The following is a 12,795-nucleotide window of genomic DNA, read 5'->3' as shown; positions in this document are numbered from 1 at the left end:
TAATGAGTAAGGCTAAACATTCTTTGAGTCATCTTTGTATAGATGTATTATTAATATGTGCTTCATAAACTATATAAAATTCATAGAAACCTGATAGTCCTGGTGTGCAATGAGTCATAATTCTAGGTATTACCCCAAAACACTGTGCATCACAGAAATAATCAAATCTCCTTATCTATTGCATCATTATTATAGTAAACTCTCATCAAATCTTTAGCCATGGCAATTTTAAGTATTATTATTCACAAAGAATTAATTGTTTTACTCTAGTCTTTTCGTGAAAGTTGTTGTATTACACACAACTGTAAATCTGACATGCTTTGTCTTCAAGGGGAGTCATGGAAAGGAATCTGACAAGTACAGTTTCTGATAACTTTAAGATCATACCCCTCGTCTCAGTAAGAATTCTTAGAACTTTAATGAAGAAACTGATTGGTTCATATACCTGCTAACCCAACATCAAACAGAATGAGAACTAGTGACTATCAAGGAAATGCTTCAGAAGATTTCTATGCTGCCAGCCAGTACTGAAATTGTTAACATATGCAATTTTAATGAACTTTAAAGACTGATCCGAATCAAATTACCTATGATAAAGAGTGCTATGCACCTGAATTGGAGAAACAAAACTTGCATTCAAAAGCATATAAATCCACTGTTAAGTGTGGACTCATAGAGAGCCCGAATGGCTGACTGGTCCTTAAATCTTCCATTATGCTCTGTGACTTATCATGGGATAGATAAAATTATACAAGTTATGAAAAAAAAATAGTGTAGTAACTGTTCAAAAATCACTAAAGTGCTTTACTGTTTTGTTTCTCAAACTCATAATTAAGACAACAAAAAACTCAGGTGATATCTTTTTGGTACCTCCTGGATTATTTAAACAGTTACAAATGGATTTCATTCAATTGACGTCTTCAATTCATGCTTTCTGGTTGTAGAGAAGCTTCCTCAGGCAGGAAGGCCAGTGCTATAACAGTAGCTGAAAGGGGATTGGAAATGTGTTTCTCCTATGGAACATTACTGAAGAAATCTTCAGTGATGGAGGTATTGGTTTCACTGAACAAGCTGTAAAACAGTTAAGGTATTATAAACACAACATTTGGCAAAGCTAGCTGAATCAACTGGGTTGCCTTGGTCAAAAGTATTACCAATTGATGCTGATCAGATTCACTCCCACTGGAAAACATAGATTGACCTTTTATACAATAGTCATTAGAAGGCCTATTCTCCTAATAATAGAACCTCATGTATCTCCTTCTCTTACAAACTCTGACATGACTCAATATGCCAAAGCTTTAGTACATTAAGGCAAAGTATATTTTCACTAGGTAAAAGAAGCCCTTCATGACCTGCCAAATGGTGACACCAGACATTTCATGATCCAGAGCCCAAAGTCTGTGTCCTTTGGAAAAGACATCAGAAAAAGGTTGCCCTTAAACACTGTTGGAAAGGACTATACTAAGTTCTTCTCTGCAGCGAAACTTTAGGGCCTTGTACTTAATAAAGACCCTTTGAACTCTTAAAATGGCCCTTTGGACTCTTAAAACTGTATACTCATTGGAGACCTCAAGGTAAAAGTGATCATGATGTTTATTTTCAGAAGCAGACAGCATTCTAAATATGGACAGCTTTCCCAAGATCACAGACCAAGACTTACCTCTTCTGTCTCTGTAAAACCTTTGTTCCTTTTTTTCTTTGCCCTGTGTTTCTTTTCTGTCTACACATGGCAAGATCATGCAACAATTAAGATTTCATAATGTGTAACTTCCACTGAGAACTTAACTGAATGTTGGATATGTCACATTAAACCTAAATGCTTAAATGATGTTAGAGATTCTCTGGTTCGCCCCATAACAAAAGTCACTGATATTTCAAGTATGACTATTTGTTCGAATTGCACATTTGGTCCTTCCTATAGAGTTAGGTTTTTAGATTCAGGTGTTTTAGATCCTTAATTCTTAGAGTAAGCAAGATTTACGGAGGGTTTTGTGGTTAAATTATGCCATAAATTGAATAAGAAAACAAACAAAAAAAAAGATAATTTGAGCGTTTGTAGACAAATGGAAAACTCCAATTCCTTAACTGTTAGCCTCCAAACATGGTTATAGAATAACGGAGCCTTCCGCAAATAGTCCTACTGCTTCCCTACTGCTGACTCCTAATGCACAAGGCATTCCACAAAGAACTGTCTGTTGAGACCATGCATGATATATTTTTAATCTGTGTAGAATTTAATAATTAATCCTATGTGATATCAGCTCTATGTCTCAGTAAGTGGAAAATAAGGGACCAATGTGGATAAGGAATTCGAACAGTATGATTATCACTCCACAATCAATTGGAAACTGAACATTAGTTTAGACCTGTTAATTTTCACGATGAAATAGAGAGAAATTTGCCAGCAGGCGCACAATCCCTTTAAATAGTCATCTTTTGGTAGACTGCTCCTTCCTTGTTATGGCATAAATGAAAATAAAGTTATAATTTGAAATATATCTCAAATATTAGCTATTATAGCTGCCCACAAAGCTTCTTTAAATTCTCTTTCCAAAGTTGTTATAGATAACATGATTTCTTTGGACTACCTCTTGGCTAAACAGTGGGAGGAATGTGTACAATGGCTAACTCCTCCTGCCGCACTTGGATAAATACATCTGGTTTTGTAGAAATTCAGTTGCAAGAAACCAACATACAAGCTACTTAGCTAAAGCAAGTAGGTTCTTCTCCTGGCACATTTTTTCATGTACCGGTTACGTATGGCTTAGCCATGGGGATACGTTGTGAAGAATGTGTCATTATATGATTTTGTGACCATAATAGAGTGTACTTACACAAACCTTGATGGTATAGCTTACTACACACTAGCCTGTATGGCATGACCTGTGACTCCTACTCTACAAACGTGTACAGCAATACTGTACTGAATGTTGTAGGCAATTGTAATATATTGGTAATATTTTTGTATCAAAACAAATCTATACATGGAAAAAGTACAGTAAAATACAGTATTATATGGAACCACCATCATATATCCAGTTCACCATTGACTGGAACATTGTTATGCAGTGCTTGACTGTATTTGATTTTAATAAGTTTGATTTCTGGGGTCTCCTGTTAAGGAGTATATTTCAGTCTGTTAGTATTATCCTCCTAATATCCATCATAATATTCTCCCTGGTGTGCCATATTCTCTCAAGCGTCTTAAATGCTCATATAGAGCCATCTGTTATACATAGCATGGCCTCACTATGGTTCAAATTACACACACACACACACACACACACACACACACACACACAAAGAGAACATAAAGAAACATTCAACTAACTTGACATGGTAAATTCTGAATTTCACATTGTGACAACCAGTTCATTATCATGGGAACAGAGAGTGATGTCAATGTCTAAGATTTTGGCCAATTTCTCAAAATTAAAAGACTGATGAAAAGGAGGAAATTGTTAAATTTAATTTGGCTTATGGTTGTCTCAATTGGTATCAAACAAATTGCAAACTGTCTCTCTCTCCTTTTTTTTTTGAAACAGAGTTTCACTCTGTCTCTCAGGCTGGGTGCAGTAGTGCAATCTGGCTCGCTGCAACCTCTGCCTCCTGGGTTCAAGTGATTCTCCTGCCTCAGCCTCCCAGGTAGCTGGGATTATAGGAGCATGTCACCACACCCAGCTAATTTTTGTATTTTTAGTAGAGATGGGGTTTCACCATGATGGCCAGTCTTGTCTTGAACTCCTGGCCTCAAGGGTTCCACCCCACCGCAGCCTCCCAAAGTGCTGGGATTACAGGTGTGAATAAATTCTGTTCAGAGTATATTTTCATAAGAGAAAGCTGAGTCTCAGCCAATCAGAGCCTGCCCACTGACCACGTCCAAGGCAAATGCTTCACCACACCATGTTTAAATGAGGCACATGCTGAGCTGTAATCAATCAAGCTGTTTCTGCATGCACTTCCTTTTCCTCTCAGCCTGCCCGCATTGCTGTGTGGAGCTCTCCAAACCTCTTCTGGTTCTGAATGCTGCCTGATTCATGAATTGTTCTTTATTGAAATAAACTTTGCTAAATTTAATTTGTGTAAAGTTTTTAACATGGCAAAACCAGAATCTCAATCAGAATCAAACATTTGCTCTTTAGTCAGGGACTGACTTCAATGGCCTATAGGTTGGCATCTCTTAAGCTGGGTGAAAAAATAAAGGAGATGATTTAGACATCTTACCTTTATTTATTTTAAAGCTGTGGACCAGTACGAAGAATGTATGTTGTTAGTATTAAAAATGACTAAAATCGTGGAATGAAATAGAGCAGAATGGGATAGAGCAAAGGAGGCATAGAGAACACAAGTGGTGCTCCCGTGACTCTGTGAGGAAAGAGCTAAATAGAGTAAAATACACAGTACTATGACCTTGGAAGTTCTGTTCTGGGAGCAGGAGAAACTCACATGTGGAAGATGGGATCATTTGGCTCCTCTGACTGCGATATCACATTTGTAAAATTAACCGCTTTCAATTCTACCTCTGAATCCTCTCCCTTTATTCTTTTCTCCTGTTCCTCTCACCTGCCTCCAGCCTAGTTAATTGCCATGTCTTTAGTGTAATAGACGGTGTAATAGACTGAGTAATAGACCCAAATCAAGCATCTTAAGAAAGTTCACTTCTTAGTCCATTTTTCCCACAACTGTCATTATGTGCCGTCTTCACAAGCCTTCAATAGCAGGCTTACCTTCTGAATGAGGTAGTAACTCCTCACAGCTCTATTCTAGGTCCTCAATAACATTGCTAATAATTTTTTGCTTTATCTCTTTCTATTTGTATGTTTATTTTTTGTGCTGCTAATTAAACATGACTAATGCCACTGTTATTATTGCCATCACCACTAACATCTATTGGTACTATTACTTATCTCTGATGTTACCATGACCACTGCAATACCACTACGCATCTTAATGGTGACCATTTATTGAATGGTTAATATGTGCCAAGTACAGTGCTTAGGCACTTTCATCCAATCCAGTCACCAAATAATCACTGATCACCTGTGGTGTGCTCTGTGCTACAGTAGTTAGCACAACAAAATAGAGGTTTGTCCCTCACGTTCATGGAGCTTACAGCTCCACACTTCTTATGTACATTAATCCTGTCCATAAACTTCTGCATGTGGGTATGCTTGTAATCAACATTATTTTGCAGATGAGAAGACTGAGGCTGAATTGACATAACTCACTCAAGGACTTAAGGATAAGAAGCGCAGCTTCCAGATTTCTCTGTTTCCAGACCCTCATGCCATTTATTCTGCCCTTCTCAACCTTGTTCCTTCACCTTTCCCCTCATGCCCACTCCTTGGCCACAGATCCTTGAGGGAAGGGATTGTGTCATATTCTTCTGTGTACAAGGCATAGCATCTTTAAAGCTTAAAGCATGTCTTGTGGTTAAATGAAATAGAAATAAAAAGCCTAGTAACAACAGCCCCTAAGGACTTCAATTACTTTTCATGGTTGCTTCGTACTGAGCAGAGCCTCTCCAGGAGTGATCAATGTCTCCTCCCTGTTTAAAATAGAAGACAATCTGCCTCACCCACAGCGTCTAGTAAAATATTTCATTGATTCATCTGTTCCTTTGCCTAAGAAGCAAGATTAATATTCGTTTTAAATTCAACTGATAAGATAGTGTTACCAAATGCCATGTTCATTCTTTCCCCAAATGTGCACTACTGCACTCTACTAATGTTCCATCATGTCCTGCCATAATGCATTAAGGGCTAGATGGGTGACATTTGTTTGGAATCAGACACCTGTTATCAATTTGAAGAGTGGCTTATATATCTTGCTTCAAAATGTCCAGGGGGCCAATGGAGATGAATGAGGCACGGTTAATGTCCCTGCTGCTTATACAGCTTCTCTTTACTTAGAAAACCATGGAGAAATAACCTGCTAAATGTAGCCTTAACACAGTCATCATGGAAATAATCATCTTTAACGCAATCTGAGTTCTCTCATTGTCACCTCTCATAGGATTTTTGCAACACTTTCTTTCATCTTGCAGCCTGGCCATCATAGACATCCCAGTCTCCCCAGTTAAGAGATGGAGAGGCTGAGGGTGAGTTCTAACAGTATTGAATACACACAAAAGTCAATGATAATTCCAGAGAATTCCATGAATGCAAAAATGTAAGGCATAATGTGAATTAACCATTCAACAAATATGTGTTGAGTATCTACTGACCAGCAGCAATCTTCTGTGCTGGGGACACCAAACAAACAAGATTTCCTGCCCTCAGGGGCCCTGCACTCTAGAGGGGAAGTCAGACTAGCAGTCAGGTTCCAATATGCTGTGATAAGTCTTCTGATAAGGAGCACCCCAAAACTATAAACGTGCCCAGAAGTGGTACTTTGTTCAGCCTTGGAGCTCAGGAGAGCTTTCCAGAGTGTTAGTAGGCAGGCTACAAGAGCGGGGAGGGCATTCATTGTGACAGTACAAGAACATGGCACTTGAGAAATGCAAATCAGAGATAAATGATAGAATCAGTATAAACAAGGGCTGTATGAAGACTACGCAAAAACATCTATTTAAACTATATTTATCATCTCAATGATTGGCCAGTGGTTCAATTTAATATGAACTCAGAGCTGCCAAACCAAACTGCCCTTCACTCAGAATGTGTAACTTACATGTGTACTATGACAGATTAAATTTGGCCACCCGGTCTTTGACATTCCTCCCCTAGAAAACAGTAGTCTACATCTTATCCCTTTGAATCTGGGTAGGCTCTGTGATTGCTCTGACCAATAAATACAACAGGAAGTGACCCTATCAAAACTCATAGATCTAAGCCTCAAGAGACTTGTAACTTCCACTTTCTATCTCTCGGAACCTGTGCTTTTGGAATCAAGTGTTCCCGCCGTAAGAAAGCCCAAGCCAACTGCTCATGAAGAGGCCAAATGGGGGACAAACGGAGGCCTTTGACAAGAGCTTCAGCTGGTATCCCATCAGACAGCCAGAACCGACTTTCCAGCCATGCGCAAGAGTCATCTTGGAAGTACATCCTGTAGCCCCAGCCAAGCCAGTCTAGCTAACACCACCTGGAGTGAATACAAGCCAAACTGCAGATTAAGAATTTAAGCCACTGGGTTTGAAGATGATTTGTCATGCAACCATAGATAAGTGGAGCTAGCACCTACTTTAAGGAACTGTACATGGTGCTTGACTAACAAGGCAGAGATTGCATTGATGAGCCCATGGAAACATTAGCACTGATGCTCATCTCCCTCTGTCTTGGTGGATCACATATTAAATAAAAGCAGTCATGAAGGAAGATGGGATTGAGAGGTAGATGTCAGAAAATAACTCTGCCAGATGCTGCCTTTCATATTCACCATTGTGATCAGCCAGACAATAATCCCAGCTGAAATGAACACATGTTCTCAATTAGAACCTATTGATAATAATTGGGAACATAGTATATGCCAAGCTTGATCTCTACTAATTGCTATTGAGAGTCTAAGAGATTGTAGTGGGAATGAGAGAGATGCTCAAATTAAAAAAATTTTTTTTGAAATGCCATATTTGATCCTGAAAACCAGTGCCACCCACCTCACAAAGCTTACAGGAGGATTAATCAGACTGTGTTTATGGAGTCCTTGGAATCTAGAGACATAAGAATTACAGACCAATAGAAAATGTTGTTAATATCAACTGACGGTACCATTATTATTATTATTTTAAGATGGAGTCTCACTCTATTGCCCAGGCTGGAGTGCAGTGGCGAGATCTCAGCTCACCACAACTTCTGCCTTCTGGGTTCAAGCGATTCTCCTGCCTCAGCCTCCTGAGTAGCTGGGATTACAGGTGTGTGCCACCACGCCCAACTAATTTTTGTATTTTTAATAGAGATGAGGTTTCACTATGTTGGCCAGGTTGATCTCGAACTCCTGACCTCAGGTGATCCACTCACCTTGGCCTATCAAAATGCTGGGATTGCAGGCATGAGCCACCATGCCCAGCCAGTACTACTGATTTTAAGGGAAGAAAAACAAATATAAAAACTTAATAAGCAAACAAACACCTATTGCTAATAATGTGGTTTGTTTCAGTGACAATCATTAGCCTAGTCACCCAGACTTGAAACACAGGACTCCTTTTAAAAACAGTTGTAAAAATTGCAGATTCAGCCTTCACATTTTTATTTTTTGCCTCTGCTCTCATATCTCCTTCCCTACTGCCACTTACCTACTTCTGTATCTCAACTTTTTTTTTGAGACAGAGTCTTGCTTCGTGGCCAGGCTCCAGGCTGGAGTGCAGTGGCGCAATCTCGGCTCACTGCAACCTCTGCCTCCTGGGTTCAAGGAATTCTCCTGCCTCAGCCTCTGAGGAACTGGGACTACAGGTGCGTGCCACCATGCCCAGCTAATTTTTGTATTTTTAGTAGAGACGGAGTTTCACCACGTTGGCCAGGATGATCTCGATCTCTTAACCTTGTGATCCTCCCGCCTCGGCCTCCCAAAGTGCTGGGATTACAGGTGTGAGCCACCATGCCCGGCCTCTCAACTCTTATTCTATTGTAAACATCCCTAACTGATCTCCCTGACTCCAATTTTTCTCCTTCCCAGGTCAACTTCAACAGTTTCTAGATTCATTTTATTTAATGTCACTCCCCTGGTTAAAAATCTTGAACTGTTTCCTACTGCCTTGTAATAAAGTCAAACTCAGAAGACCACGTCAGGGCTTTTAGGACAAATCCAGAAATATGAGGCCCAAAGTAAAGCCAAATGCAAGCTGAAGGCCACAGAGTGGGCAGAGAGTGCTGCTGGACCAGGGCAGATTCGCTCTGTGCTGTAATGATCTGATCTGGTGAGAAAAGCAGAGCTAACTCCCCACCTACCCCGGCCCCCACACCAGACAAAGCCTGAGAAGGAGTGCAGCATCTTGTCCAAGAGTTTAATCAAGCTTTTGCAGGTATAAATCCACAGCATCTGCTAGGATCTTTTTAGCTGAAGGAGAGGCCTTAGGAGGCATAGAGCCGAAAATCTAGCCTGCTGATTATTTTAAGTGTAGTAGATGCAATTTAAAATAAGGGAAATGAAAGCAGAAATGCACATTGCTCTGGAAGATAATGCTAAATACTCACTGAAATACAAATGCTACTTAGTGGTATGAAGGCATGGTCAGCTCAGGGAATGCTTCCCTCCTTTGGTGCTTGCCACAGAAGTTCCAAGCTGGAGCCTCCTGGGTTGGCTTTGGACTGTATACACCTTTAGATGCTATGTGGCATTTACTTTTTACATTGGTGTCATTTGGAAAATCTGGACTTGTCATCTAAAAAAATCCCAAATTTCCAGCTTCCTTAATAGAAACAGCTCAGGAGATAAAAACATGAGACCCACATGATCAAAATGTACTATTGCTGAGTGCCGGCTTCCCCATTGGGACAGGGCTTGTTAAACTCACCGACTATTCTGCTTCACTCCTGGAGTGCTTCCCTCAAGAAGCACTCATGGCTGTGACTCTCAGTTTAAGCTATTTGGTCTTTACAAGTTCAGGTTTGTCCTTGGAAGAATTGAGAGGGAGCGCGCGCGAAAGAAAGAGAGTATGAGAGAAAGAGAGAGAGAGAAAGAGCCATTGCATTGGATAGACACTCAAAAGATCGACTCGGTCACGGACACCCACAAGGTGTGCCAATGGCCACTCTGATTCTCCTTTTTCAGCAGCATCTCCATTAGCACCCTCTCTAACTCAGAATCAGTGAAATGTGGTTCTCGAACTAGAGTGTCCTATTACATTGTCTGCACAGATAGAGTGATAAGCACAGAGAGGAATGAGATGACCAGATCGACTCCTGTGCTGGAGGAGTAAAGCTTCCCGAAAGTTCAGGAGGAGATCTGTTCTGCAGAGGGATCTTCTCTGCAAGGGAAGTGGGCAGGGAACAGCAGAATAAGGTTAGCAGCTTGAAGTCATCTGGAAAGAGCTTACAGCCCTGGGTGTTGGCTGGTTGCAGTGGCTCATGCCTGTAATCCCAGCCCTTTGGGAGGCTGAGACGGGTGGATCACCTGAGGTCAAAAGTTTGAGACCAGCCAGGCCAATATGGTGAAACCTCGTCCCTATTAAAAACCCACAAATTAGCCAGGCGTGGTGGTGGGTGCCTGTAATCCCAGCTACTCAAGAGGCTGAGGCAGGAGAATCGCTTGAACCTGGGAAGTGGGGGTTGCAGTGAGCCGAGATCGTGCCATTGCACTGCAGCCTGGACGACAAGAGCAAAACTTCATCTCAAAAAAAAAGGGGGGGTGGTGTTTGTGGCTGCTGTTATTTTTTACTGAGCTTTAGGAAAAGTCAGATGTAGTAGGCAGTTTAATATATTTTCTGCTGTGTGTCATCTTTGTTTTAAAGCTTCTGTGAAGTCAGGGAGAAGACGCTGTGCTGAGGAGTTGTGGAGAAATGTAAGAGAAGGATAGGGTCATAGGCAGGTTCACAGCACTGCCAGCTTTCTGTCGTAGAGACTGCTACTGGCTCCTTTTGTTCAGTAAGAGAACCCTGATCTTTGGCTGGGCACACGGTGTCCATACTCTTCCAGTCTCCCTTGCAGCTAGGCATGGCCATGGGATTAAATTATGGTTAATGTATTGTGAGCATTAGCTGTATGTTCAGTTTCTTAGGTGTGTTCTGCTCTGTGCTGTAATGATCTGATCTGGTGAGAAAAGCAGAACTAACTACCCCCCCACCCCCACCCCACACATACCAGACAGAGCCTGAGGAGTGTAGCAGCTTGTCCAAGAATTTAATCAAGCTTTTACAGGTGGTAAGTCTATAGTTTCTGCTAGGATCTTTTTAGCTGAAGGAGAGGCTGTAAGAGGTATATAGCTCTGCTTTTCCTTCTCTTTTCATCTTGCTATGTGCAATGTGATATAATTTAACCTCCAAGTGATGGTGGTAAGTTAGCATAGAGAAATCCTAGTTTCCCATATGACTCATGGAGCCAAACTATCATTTCAACTCTGGATTGGCTAGCTCCAACTATTGCATAAAAAACAAGTTTCTGACTTGCTTATACATGAACCCACATCACAACTAATACACTTTCTTCCAAAATAGCTCACATTGGGGGATTGAAAACTGACACTGGGTTACAAATAAGGGGGCAGGTCCTTGAAGGAAATGACTGTTGTATCATCATCTCTTAGCACCTCATTTGGCAAGTAGTATTTGACTAATAAATGTTGCTGGAATAAATGCATGAATAAATGAATGAATAATATACCTTCTATTCTATGAAGCCTGGATTCCGATTCTTTAATTACTATGCTGAGCAACTGGCTTTAATATGGGAGATAATTAATATGAGAGCCAGCCCTAAACTTTTTCCCTAGGTCCAGATTGAGTGCAGATTCTTTATGGAAGTTAAGTTAATCAACATTGAATGTTAAATGAAGCTTAAATAATCTTTGACCTTCCATAGTCAGTTCCCTTCCTTCCTTCCTTCCTTCCTTCCTTTGTTCCCTCCTTCCTTCCTTCTCTGTTTCTGTTCCCCCCCTCTTTTTTTGAGACAAAGTCTTGCTCTGTCTCTCAGGCTGGAGTACAGTGGCAGGTTCATACATCAATGCAGCCTTGATCTCCTGGGCTCAAGAAATCCTCCTGCCTCAGCCTCCTGAGTAGCTAGGATACAAGGGCACACCACCACAGCTTGCTAAGCCATAACTCCTTAACCCTCCCCTCTTGCCACTGTGATAACTATTCAATCAGCCTAGCTCTGAGCCCCATTTTCTCCCATTTCTCCCCCTCCCACACGTACAATGCTTCTTGTTGGTGTACCTAAATTGCTGTTAGATAGATCCTTTCCTATTCTCCAGCAGAATCTGGCTATTCCAATGTTCCTCCAGCAAGATCGCTACTCATTCTGATTCAATAACAGATGGGAAAGTTATACTTTTCATTCTTTCCAGATATTTCTGGACCATCGTGTCATGAGTTATTTTTATATATTCATTCTCCCAATATTTAAGCTGTTAAAATGCATATTATCCTTTTACACCAGCTATCCCTAACTAACTGGGTGACCTTATGCAATAATTAAAATTTATTGCAACTATATGCTAGACACTTAACTACATTGAATCCTCATGATGATGTTATAAGTTACTTATTATTATGCTTTTATTATAGGTGAGTAAACTGAAGCTCAGAGAGATTAGACAGCTTTTCATTCAAGGGTACCCTAGCCTGGGTACTCTGAGGGTCAAGGTTTCCTTACAAATAAAATAAGAGTTTGTATTGGGAAGTCTTTAAAGTCAGAGGAAGCTCTGACTTCATGTCGGTTGGCTGGACCCTGCCCTGTACCCCTGCAAGAGCTGCAGTGGAAACAGCAGAGGCAATACCTAGAACAAGACAGCCCAGAGAGGCCTCCGGAGTTTAGCTTCTCTTGGCTTCTAATCTTCCACAGCATCTTGGTAACATTCTCTTTTGCTTCTTTTTGTTTCTCCTTTCTCCCTAGCCCTTGGAGTCACCATCTTTGCTGATACCTCCTTTGATTTTCCTCTGCCATTTCTTATGTCTTTTAAATAAAAGCAGATTCTCACCCACTTTCATTAAAGAAGGATGTATTTGCACATGTAAATTTCTTTCTATTATGCCAAAAAAACAGAAAAACAATGACTTTGTCTAATATCATTAGTTCCTGGAAGGAGTGGATTTTTTTTTTCGTTAAATTAAAGTATATTGGCCAACTAGGGCTGCCATAATGGAATGCCATGGACTAGTGGGTTCATCAACAGAAATTTATGTTCTCATAGCTCTTGGCTGGA

This window comes from Cebus imitator, unplaced genomic scaffold (assembly GCF_001604975.1).
Source record: "Cebus imitator isolate Cc_AM_T3 unplaced genomic scaffold, Cebus_imitator-1.0 Scaffold108, whole genome shotgun sequence".
NCBI classification, from domain to species: Eukaryota; Metazoa; Chordata; class Mammalia; order Primates; family Cebidae; genus Cebus; species Cebus imitator.
Note: the sequence above shows the minus strand (reverse complement) of the source record.